The sequence below is a fragment of the Lepisosteus platostomus genome, chromosome 3 (assembly GCF_059453375.1).
Source record: "Lepisosteus platostomus isolate fLepPlt1 chromosome 3, fLepPlt1.hap1, whole genome shotgun sequence".
Classification (NCBI taxonomy): Eukaryota; Metazoa; Chordata; class Actinopteri; order Semionotiformes; family Lepisosteidae; genus Lepisosteus; species Lepisosteus platostomus.
The window spans coordinates 75822336-75834836 of NC_142613.1; the positions used below are offsets into that span (position 1 = coordinate 75822336).

A 12501-nucleotide genomic window follows, 5' to 3' on the forward strand; every position below is an offset into this window, starting at 1 on the left:
TCAGTCTCTTTCTAGCTCGGTCGTCCAGTTTGGAGGGATGGCCTGATCTAGGCAAGGTCTGGGTGGTGCCATATTTCACTTCTCACTGATGGTCTGAACTGTGCTCCATGAGATTAACGAAGCCTCTGAAATCTTTTTTATACCCATCTCCTGACCTGTGCCTTCCACAACTTTATCTCAAAGTTCTTTTCAAAGCACCCTTCTGCCCATAGTGGATACTTTGCTTTGAAATGCACTTCCAAGCAGTGGAATCCTCTAGAAACAGCTGCTTTTATTCTGGACTAATCAAAATCACCACAGCTGATCATAGGTGGGAGCCAATTAGTTTGTTGTGTGATCTATAAGGTGATTGGTTATACCTGAGCAAGTTTTTAAATGCAATTGTAAGGGGGGTGTTCACTAATCCAAATAAGGTATTTTACTGTTGTAATATTAATACATTTTCAGAATGTTTTAGAATTGTATTTTCACTTGGCTAATTCGAGTTGCAGTTTGTAAAGGTACAAACTTTGAAAGGGGGTGAGGACTTTCAATACCCGCTGCATGCAACACAAGTATCTGTGCCCCGCCCCCTTGACCCAGGGTTCGATCACTGTCACTCAGGGGCAGACAGCGCCAGCACCTTCCAGACAGGACAGTGGCAAACTCTGCTGCACCAAAAGCTTGGGCTAGGGCTAGTGGGAAATTAGAGTCAGACTCTGAGACCCCACACACCCAACTGGTGCATTAGAGTGGAAATGGTTCAAGAATAGGGAAGGCCTAATCATGTATGATTGTGGTGTATGAGGCTTAAAATGATTTTTCTAAATTACCTTGATAGCATGTCACCAACTGCAGTAGACTGCAAATGCGCCGACATTACACTGACATTGAGCTTTACACAAATGTCACAGTAAAGCAAACTGGTGCACCTCACACAGCGATTCTCTCTCATTCACACTGAGCTCCAGCTCCTACCGATTTACAACCGCTGATAGTAACATTTTCAAATGAAACCAGAATAGGAAGAAGAGAAAACACTGTAGAAGAAGCCCATGAAATTGAAACAGGTGACTATAAAATTCAAGACCTGATGCATCATGTGCAGAGCATCACATGCAGGCAGCGAGGGTTTGTGAGGCTCGGAGAGAAAGACAGGCTTGTGAGGGGGAGACAGGTCTGAGAGGAGACGGCTCATGGTGTGCTGGGAGAGAAGAGCTGAACAAGAGGGCCACTATCTGGGTTGCTAAGCAACGGCTCTTGGAATGCTCTGGGCAGAAGCAGAGCTCCTATAGGGGTCAGGGGGAACTTGGAGAGGGAACCTCGCTCTCAAGCCCCATATCAAGACACATGAACCTCATCGAATTTCTTTTATATGAACCTCCTATCACTTGTGTGTCACTATAGTGAATAATGTATAAGTATCAAAAGCTCCTCCAATCCTAACTAAATAACTTTGCACACACCTCTGTGATTGTGCCTTGTAGCTCTCTGTTTTGCCGAGACGCTCTTTACACAACATACAGTGAGAGGGTGATCACCCAGGACTGTCATAAGGCCGATTAAGTCCAGTCTGCTGTCTCTGGTGCCTCTGTGTGACCTGGCCTAAACTCCCATGCCTTCAGTAGCAAAAACAAGCTATGGTTACATTGTGCTAGAAAAGGCTAGTTATAAAAATAATCTTGATAAAATATTCATTTTTATTTCATGTTTACAATATATACAGGAATAAATAAAAAAAGGGAAACAAATCAGTCAATAAATATTAAGATTAGTTAAAAGCATAGAATTTTAATCAAGGAATCAAGGGATGTTACACATGAACTTGTAAGACCTCACTCAGAATATTGCATGTTACAAAAAAAAAGATATTACTACTCTTGATATTACTGTGGCGAGACCTGATCCACATATTGAAAATCCTCGACACAGGCAAAAAGCCATGCACTGGACTTCTTCAGAATCAACAGTGAAACATGAACCAGAGGGAGAAATAAGAGGAAACTGCACAGAAGAGCATTTAAAGCTCAGAACAGGAAGCACTACTTTACACAAAAGGTTGTGGGAGTATGGAACAAGCTGACCAGCCATCTTGTACAGTTGTACAGGTTAATACCCTCACTTTCACAACACAGCTGGAAAGATATCTGGGTCAATTAGCTTCTTACCATCACAATGGTTAGCTTAGGCAAATGGCCTCTTCTCAATTAAGTGTGATCATGAAGTTTTAAGACAATAAAAAGATTATGGAGGAATTCAGCTTTTGACAGGCAACCCTGATAAGACGGCTAATCCTCTAGAATACAAAGTAACAGGTAACAGGTTTATTCTGTGCTGAAAAGAAAAGAAAGGAAACAACATTTCGGAAAAGTTGTTTCTTTTTTTTTCATTACAGAATAAACCTGTTACCTGTTACTTTGCAGCCTACGCATGCTGATGCAGCTCTTACAGGAACTAATCCTCTAGAATGCCTTCAATAAACATAACTACTGCCAACTTGACTACTCATGAATGCCAAGGCCCAGATATCTTTAGCTAGGACTCCGAAATTATATTTAGATGAAAAAGTCGCCACAAAACAGTCCTTCACAAGATTGTCAGAATAAGGGCATTTTACATTCCTCAGGTTGGTTAAAATGCCGGATCCCTCACAATACACTCCTTTCTTTCCACATTCTTAACCTTCTTGTCATCCGTATGAATGGTACAGCTCAGACCACTGAAAGGGTGCAGCTTACCAAACTACCTTCTGCTAGGCCAGGTGCTCCTACACCTCATCCTGAAGACCCACGTGCCAGCTGGTTCTGTGCCAGCTGAGCCCTCAGTTACACAAGCAAGCACAGCATTTCATAAGCAGCAAAACAAAATCCCAAACGTCTGAGCACGAGAAAATAAGGTTTCATTCGGGTACGAGGCAGGAATGAAAACCAGCAAGTGTATGTTGACCTTACCAAGACTGGCACCAGGATCCCCTGCACTAGACATTTGCTGACATTTTACTCTTTATTGCCTGAGAGAACCGGACAACCTGAATCTACATTTTTCAGAACAGGCAAGTCTGACATTCTCAGGCTAAACCCTAAATATAATCAGGCCTTAAGTTATATTTAAAAACATTCCATTCTTAATGTGTCTTTAGAAATAAAACACATTTTGGATATTAAAACAACATTCTGGATAACGCAATTATAGTTTGCGTAATTTAATTGAAGTTAAATTAATTAATTTAATTAAAGACGTGGAGCCTTCTGTGCATGCTCGTTTGGCATTGATTCAGCAAATAAAAGTATTGTGGGGGGTGGTGATGGTGTTACACACATGTTGTTTCAGTTCCTCTATTAAACAACAGTGATTTGTCTTTTCAGTCAGAGAAGTCAAGTATGATCCCACTACACCGCTTCAGGAATCCCCTTTCCTTTGGGACCACAGTGTCTGACGCACCTCAAAGCGCTCTGAAATTGCGTAATTGAATAACTGCAAATAGCCAAGTACGCTGCGACTATTACAGAGGGTCCTACCACATTTAGAGAAGTAAAAAATTGGACACGGTCGGTGCGATCTGATATGGACCATTGTATTAACTAGACTGAAAAGCTCAGTGACGTACATTTATTACGAAGGGGGAAAAAAAGACAACGGTCCATATTTTTTCAATCACAATGAAAAAAAAGGGGAATAACTTATTTTTAATAAATCAGCTGCTGTAACTTCAGTCTGAAGTCATACGAAAGCACCTTACTCATTTGACCTCTTACGTCGAGTGACACACCTGCCTGTCAGTCAGGCAAACACAAAGTCCCTTGATAAATAAAATGCGGAACTACGCGCTCGACACAAATAAAGAAAACTACATTTTACTATCCTCGCTTCCAAGAAATACTCGGCAACTGAAGTCAACAGACACTTTTACACTGAAACGTTAGCGTAAAGCAGCTCAAGCGCAAACACACCGGTGTTACAGTATATGAAGCATTTTACACATTTTCTACACGATCACTCCCACCTACGTAGAGTGAAACTTGGATTCGGCAGTTTGGCAAGTCTCAACAATTATGCTTTACGTGGACAAATACATGAAGATGAACGTGGCTTTCTTGGATATTATTACGTTTTAAGTGACTGACATCATAATATTTTTCTTACCCTGATCTTGCAGCCCAGCTCACTCTTCTGCTTGTTTCCTGTTTATCGAGTCATGCCCCTGTCACCTGATGTAGTTGTGCGCTTGCGCAGACATTAGATGTGCCTTTCTTCTGTTGAAACAGGGAAACTTTATTGAGATTTTAGTGTTTGGCCTGAAGACAAGGGGGTTGCCCCTTGGCTCTTAAATTCCAAGAGTTGTTTAGGGTTTAGACGAGTTTTAAAGTTTCTCCCGCATTAAGAAAAAGCAATGAATAAATATTTGTTATATACATGTTGTGTAATTAATTCCATGTCACCAAGACAATTCCATAGTTTTCCATCCACACACCCTGCCAAAACAAATCCAGAATGAATTGTCAAATACATTTTGTTTCATTGTTTATTTTTGCAATTATTCACATTTTAATTTTACCGCTCTCCTGTTAATTTACAATGCATATTTTAAGCAGACTTTCCAATCAATCAAGACCAAAATTAGCAGGTGTTTAGTATTGTAAATCTAAAATATGGGCAAAAACAAACAAAGGAATAATAAAATAATACATATATTTATTTGAATGTATTTTTATTGTCATAAAAAAGTAGAGGAGCACAATTAATCATGTCTGGTCATACTGCATCAGTATCAATTCACCAGAGGTCGCATGTCTTTAAATTCAGAGGAAACTTGAAAAGTCTATCCTGTTTCAGAGTACTGTATCTAGTCCTCATGGAACCAAATGACAACCCTACTCCACTGTTTTTCCAGCCAATAGTCATTAAAAAGCCACTTTAACATTAAAGAAAATCATGATACAGAACTCATATGAATAATGCTGTTGATGATTAAATACTTGGATATAACTTTACAAGAATAGATTGTATGTAGCAGAAATACAAAAAAAAGAACAGTGTAGCACTTAATATTGCTAGTGAGCGTTCTAGGAATAAAGCAGAGCACTGAAACAGAACTCAAGCTCTTTATCAAATCATGCACCCTGGCATCCACATCCATCTTATAGCAATAACAACAGTAACAGCTGTAAACAATTATTAGCTCAACTACTTTAGCACCAATTTCCTTTGCAATTTCCTCCAAAAAATAATTAGGTTATATCACCAGAGACCCTGTGTTTGAAAGACGTGCTCCCGGAGCATAATGATTATTGCACAGAACCCAGATCATTGCTACAGACTAGTGAAGTGAAGTGGATCACTTCCATACTACAAAAAACTTCGAGGTCCTTTGGGATGAAAGGTGCTATACAGTACAAATGCAAGGAATTATCAGTTCTTGCCCATTGGTTTTAATAATTGTCCTTCGTGGTGTCAGGATCACTGTCCATGAGAAATGTGCCCGATTGATCGCAGCCTGGAGCTGCACGAGGCACTTTTCAGTCATCTCTTTGTGTGCTATGCAGTTCCTGTGCTGGGATTTGGTCAGTCTTGACCCCAATTGCTACTTGCCCGTGAATTCAGCTCTCCAGCTGCAGCTCCTCCTGCTGGAGGCTCCAGCTGAGGCACTCTCACATCTGCTATACTGTAGGGTGGGAGTGTCACAGAAGGATTGGGTCAGCAGGTCAAGCTGAAGCATGTCTCTAGCAAAGTGCAGGGACCAATTGTGATGCCTACAACTTTAAAGGGGACCTGTAAAGCTAGAAATATTGAATTTTCTACTGTAACAGTAGAAATATTGCTCTCGATTTTGAGATGGTTTTGCCGACTAATACAACTTACTTGTTAACTCTGCATATAGATCATGTTGGAACATTTCTGTGGTGACACGTCTGTTGCACAACCTGTACTTATTTGCTTGTGTATTGCAGTACATTAGCCACTACAGTGACTGGTGAGGAGGAAGGGCCTGACTGGTGAGGAGGAAGGGCCGCTGCACATCACAAGTCTCACAAACTCTCACTCTCACTCGCGGGGAGACCAGGCGACCACATGGCGACTATCCAGTACTGTCACAAAGTTCACGATTTCGCTTATTTGGAATTTGTCAACTTTTGCGTTACCATAAATTAATTTATTTAGTTACCGAGACTTAATAACCAGTCTGAGAAATTGGGACTGCAGTTCCCCTTTAAGACCATTGGTCCTCTGGGCTCACTATGAGCCACTCTGTGGTTATGCAGGCTCACTACTGCAGGCAAACCAGTTAAAGAAGGAGCACCTGGACCAGTGTGTTGCTGCCCTGCTACAGTTTCCAGTGAGTGCACCCATGACGAGAATTGCTGTGAATATCCTGGGCCCATTTCCCCATATGCCACAGGGCAACAAGTTCATCTTAACTGCCACGGACCACTTTATGCACTGGCCAGAAGCATATTGATCAGCCTGATCAGGAGGTGGAGACAGTATGCAAGGCCCTAGTTGCGGGGTCTCACAGGGGATCCACTTAGAGTAGGGGCACAACTTTAGATCCCAGGTGCTCAAGTCAGTCTGTTAGTGGCTGGGCAACCAGATGACCAGGACCACCCTTCCACATCCACGTGGTCTCGTGGAGCAAGCCATTCGCACACTTTGCAAGCACTTGTTATCAACAACGCCAGGAGGAGTGCGATCTGCAACTTCTTCTGGTGCTCCTGGCAGGTTGCTCGGTGAACTTGAACTTGAACTTGAACTTTATTGCCATATGTAACCGGTACTGGTACAATGGAATTCTTACTTACAGAAAGTCTCTCGATTGTAAAACAAGTGTAAAAAACAAAACAAAGTGCAAACAGTGCATCAAGACAATGTACAAACAAACAATAGACAATGTGCAAGTAAACATGCAGACAGTTTGAATGTAAACAATACAGACGTGTAAACAATGACTGGAGACGTACAATAAATAAATTACAATGAGGTAGATGGTGATGGTGTAGGTGTGGTCCGAGGGGGATGGCTAAATGTGTTCGCCAGTCTCACTGCTTGTGGATAGAAGCTATTGAAGAATCTAGTGGTAAGTGTCCGTATGCTCTTATATCTCTTGCCTGAGGGCAGTGGGGTGAAGAGCTCATGCCCTGGGTGGTGACTGTCCTCTGTGATGGCCAGAATTCTACCACGGCAGCGGTCCTCATAGAGCTGTTTAATCTCGGTGAGACCGCAGCTGATGATCTTCTGGGCCATATTGACCATTCTCTGCAGTGCCTTTCTTTCTCGCGAAGAGGTGTTGCCATACCACACGGTGATCCCGTTGGTGAGGACGCTCTCGATGGTGCAGCGGTAGAAGTTCACCAACACATGTATTGGCATGTGTTCACAGTCCAGGTTAGATCTTTAGAGATGTGAATTCCCAAAAACCTAAAGCTGGTGACTGTTTCCACTTCCGTTCCATCAATACTGAGTGGGCTGTGAGTGTGTGGCCTGTGTCTCTGAAAGTCCACTATTAGCTCTTTCGTTTTCTTTATGTTCAAGTCCAGGTTATTGCTATGACACCACCTAAGCAGCTGTACAACTTCATCCCTGTAAGTGGTGCAGTAATCCTCCGCATGCACCCCTGAAAATAGAAACATAAGGTATATTCATATTTTGGTGGGCTCAGCTCTTGTGGAGGCATTAAGAGGAAAATAAACAGGCTTGAGGAGGTCTATCAGGCTCACACTTTTCATTTACAATGGGCATGCAAGTCACTGAAGGGAGGTAGGTAATGGCCCGAGAGAAATAGAAAGAGGCTTTCTCTACACAGGCATGAGGCAAAAAAGGGTAAAGGGGGGACCTCTATCAATTTTCCAGAAGAGGAGAGGAAAAAGGTAAGCCTTAAAGGGGAAAGGTCAGAGGTTACTGGAGCAGTCCAGTCCAGGAGGACCAGGAGTCCATGTCTATAGAGCACAGTGTGCATTAAACAGCATTAATAACTGCAGCACAGTCACAAACTTAAAAGAACATGGCTATTTGCAACAGGTGCACTGCCACTATTTTGAGCAGACATGACAGATGTCAATTCATTTTGTTGAGTAACATAAAAGTCAAAGGCTAGTAGCATGTGTGGCCAATAAGCAACATCTGGACATGCATGCTGTACACGGGGAAAATTAAGTAGCCTTATATCGTATATCCTCTACAAACTAAGTGTTGTAAAGAAGGCCAAGAGCCTTATGTTGTGTGTGCCTAATCCTCTCCACTGCAAATTTACACTACATCTGAGAGACACCTCTGCATCCCCAGATGTAAAAGTAATCACAGGAAATCTTTCATCCCTGTTGCGATATCACTCTAAACCAATGTAAAGTAACTCTCTTATTTCCTGTAACACTAATGTATCATTTTTTCTGTCATTAATATTTGTCTTCCTTGTTGTATTGTTGTATTGGACTGTGCTGTAAAACATATTTCCCCCAGAGGATAATAAAGCTCTCATCCTTCGGATGAGACGTAAAACCGAGGTCCTGACTCTCTGTGGTCATTAAAAATCCCAGGGCGCTTCTCGAAAAGAGTAGGGGTGTAACCCCGGTGTCCTGGCCAAATTTCCAATTGGCCCTTACCAATCATGGCCTCCTAATAATCCCCATCTATGAATTGGCTACATTACTCTGCTCTCCTCCCCACTGATAGCTGATGTGTGGTGAGCGTTCTGGCGCACTATGGCTGCCGTCGCATCATCCAGGTGGATGCTACACATTGGTGGTGGTGGAGGGGAGTCCCCATTACCTGTAAAGCGCTTTGAGTGGAGTGTCCAGAAAAGCGCTATATAAGTGTAAGCAATTATTATTATTATTATTAATTGAATTCCCATTGAACCTTTATGGGATGAGCTGTCATGATGGCTATATGGCAATTTTCACAACCTATTGCAATTAATGGTGCTGTTGTTATCAAACCAACAAGTGAAACAGTATGTTAGGATGCTTTTAATAAATTACTTGTAGAATAATTTTAATATAGTAAAGTAAGTTTTTCTACCTTAAAAGAGCCTAGTTTCTTAAGACGAAAGAGTCTCTATTAACCTTTTTTTTATAAATGGTGTCACAGCATTTGTCCCATCTCAGGTTCTTCTCTGCTGTATGATCACTTCCAAGTACTTGTGGTCATTGACAATTTCTGCAGTCTGACCGCTAATTATAGTAGGTTGTAGGGATGTTGCATTTTTCGTAAAATCAGTGATGATTTCCTTTGTTTCTGAAACACTCCATGCATTCAGCAGGCCATTTCCATCTGGAGTGGTTGTGACCTTAAACATGTTATACATTACATATTACATCTTAGGAAGTATAGACACCAAATGTTACACTCAGAACCAGTGGGAGAAATAGTGAGGAGGATCCTATGCGGAGCTTAGGAAACCAGACAAAAAGCCAGAGAGATGTCCGAAAACTGTGGTCAGGGGAAAATCCGAGTCCGAGTCCAGCAATATGAAAGTCGAAACCAGAGGCCAAACAGAAATCCAAGAGACCAAGTCAGAAACTATCCAAGTTCTAGACCAGACAACCAGACAAGTTCTAGACCTGGGGCGGCTTCTGATTTCCTAGATGGACAGTTGGGGAAATCACCGTGGAAATCCGGCATAAGAGTCTTTTTCAGATACCCAGGAGCGTTCTTCTGGGCCATGTGAAAAGGAGGATCGGTGAAAAGGCTTGAGTAGTGAGACGTGAAAGGTGGGGTATAACCTAAGGGTGGGAGGTAAAGCAAGACGGTATGTGTGAAGGGTTATCTGGGTAAGGACACAGAAAGGGCCAATATACCGGGGACCTAACTAGAAACCAAGAAATTCGAGCCTGAAGTGTTCGTTTGTCCAGCCAAGCTTTATTGTATGCATACAAGGAACCACAATAAGGACCATTATAGTTATAGTACCTATCGTAGCACAAAGGGAATATGGCCCTACATAAGTTATATACTGTATATGCCCCCCCCCCTCCTGTCTTTGGTGTAACTCCAGGAAACAGAAACCTTCCTTTCTCATCAGAAGTTTAGTGTAAACATTCACCATTTGGGTAAATATTCACCATTTGGGGGTAAGTACGGGGGGGAAGCATCTATGATCAAGCATGATGGTCACAGTTCAGCATGTAAAAGCTGTTAGCAGGCTAAATCATAACTAAGAAGAGTACTGTTTCACAGGGATATTGTGTGTAGAGAGCCATACCAGTTGTCCTCGTCGGAGGCGGGGAACAGGTCGACGGAGCCTAGTGGCAGTTCTACATTGTCTTTGAGCGATGCGGGATAAAGTAAACTTAGCATTTTTCCATGGTTTCTGGAGATTGGTGATATATTGTTTAACAGAAGGGACCTGGTTATCTGCGGGTGAGTCTGAAATGAGGGTTGGTTAATAGCCCAGGGCACGTTGGAACGGTGAAATAACTCTTGTGGGTGGGCACGTCAGAGACAGAGTGGGGACAGGGGCTTCCTGGTGGAGCCTAGTACCTAGTGGTGGGAGAAACCTATATGCCCACAGGCAGGGGCCCTCCAGGGTGGGCTGGTGTCACCCCAGGGCCTGGAGGCACCTGTCTGACTTTTCCGGCCTGCTCTTCCATCTTGGGATTGGGCCATGACCCCCGTGACACCTTTGGGAGGCAGGCCAGCCTTTCTCAGGAGTCACCCAGCAACTGCCCTGCATGGCCTGTCCGCAGGACTGCAGGGGAGCCCTTCCAAGGCCACCATGGTGTTGGTGTCTCCACACGTTTGCAAATAGACCACCCTCCGAAGGGCTCCCTCGTAGGCTTGTGGATATGCCGCCCCAGTGTCACCTGCGGGCAGGCCACCGTAGCTTTCGTACTTGCCGCCTACAAGGAGACGAACCCAGCTTGTGGATCTAGAGCTGGGAGGATTCGTCCCCTTCAGAGGTTTCTTGTAGAACTGGGCGGCTGCCTGCCCTGTGACACCTCAAGGAGGCTCCCCTGCAGGCCACCCTGGTGTCGGCATACAAGCTATGCCTTAAAGGGTAGGCTCAAACAAACAGGAGCCTAGGCTAGGCTTTCAAACACTTTGAAAGTAAGGATGTTAAACTGATGTCCTAATGGCTGTGTTGTGGAATTTTAGCAAAGAAGAGCCAGGAGAGGTGTTCTCATTCACTCAGTAAGGTCTTTATTCATGTTGCAATATGGGAAAAAGCAATCACCCATCCTGTGCAGAGAAGTGAAAGCTGATTCAAAAGCAAGCAGGGAGAGCCCCTTGTTTTATATCTTTTTTAAGCTGATGCAACACTTCAAGGACAGGCGAAGCAGTAATTTTCCATTCCTCATAGGTTTCTGCTTAAAGCAAAGAAGAGCAGTTATACAAACAGTTTCTCATACTCCCTTCTTCAAGCAGCAGAGATAAACATTATTAAAACATCCCATGCCCTTGACGAGCTGGGTGCTATCATACTTTGTTCTAAGTATCCAGCTGCTTCTGCAGCACAGCTCTGCCCATAAACAACATTTTTAGGATAAAACACTTTTTCTAAGTAACTTTCCATTACATGCTGTCTTTGAGTCTTACAGTCATCTCATGCTGAAGTGGGACGTAGCACCAGTGGACAGAGATGGAAGAGCAGAAGGAATGCGTGGTTTTGCTGCTGGTGTTGACCAGCAAAACCGCACTCTTCCACCTGCTGCCGTCATTGCTCTGTGAGGAGACTCCATTCCCTTCTGCTCTCCCACCTCCGCCTGGTGGGCAGGCATCCTGGTCCTTCACTTCCAAGGATGGTGTTTGTAAGTCAGGGTAAGTCAGAGGTCACTCAGAGTGTCCAAGATGGTGCAGACCTCCACACAGGCCAGTCACAGGACCTCCTGCAGCTGTTCCCACTGCTGAGGTCTGGCAGAAGAGATACTATGATCAGAGGAATCGGGGGCCCTGTTGGGTTGTGCGATTGGGTTTGGGTGTTCTGCCACAGGTGAAGGAATGTGCTGTGTGCCAGGCTAGCTCTCTCCTGGGAGCGTTCCCTCATGCTGTTATAGAGACAGTCCAAGGTAATGCGCGAACCAGACACAGGTGATCCACTGGAGAGCATGTTATACAGTGGTGTGAAAAAGTGTTTGCCCCCTTCCTGATTTCTTATTTTTTTGCATGTTTGTCACACTGAAATGTTTCAGATCATCAAACAAATTGAAATATTAGACAAAGATAACACAAGTAAACACAAAATGCAGTTTTTAAATGAAGGTTTTTATTATTAAGGGAAAAAAAAAATCCAAATCTACATGTGTGAAAAAGTGATTGCCCCCTAAACCTAATAACTGGTTGGGCCACCCTTAGCAGCAACAACTGCAATCAAGCGTTTGCGATAACTGGCAACGAGTCTTTTACAGCACTGTGGAGGAATTTTGGCCCACTCATCTTTGCAGGATTGTTGTAATTCAGCCACATTGGAGGGTTTTCGAGCCTTAACCGCTTTTTTAAGGTCACGCCACAACATCTCAATCAGATTCAGGTCAGGACTTTGACTAGGCCACTCCAAAGTCTTCATTTTGTTTTTCTTAAGCCATTCAGAGG

The 12501-nt window shown here is 43.3% G+C and overlaps 1 protein-coding gene across 1 annotated transcript in view; it reads right to left on the reverse strand.

Moving 5' to 3' along the window:
• stx7l (syntaxin 7-like) overlaps positions 1-4213 on the reverse strand; it is a 37589-nt gene extending 33376 nt beyond the window's left edge. Inside the window, exon 1 of the mRNA XM_088626859.1 lies at positions 4123-4213. The gene's annotated coding sequence lies outside the window, so the exon portion shown is untranslated. The remainder of the gene's footprint in view (positions 1-4122) is intronic.
• Positions 4214-12501: the final 8288 nt, after the last annotated feature.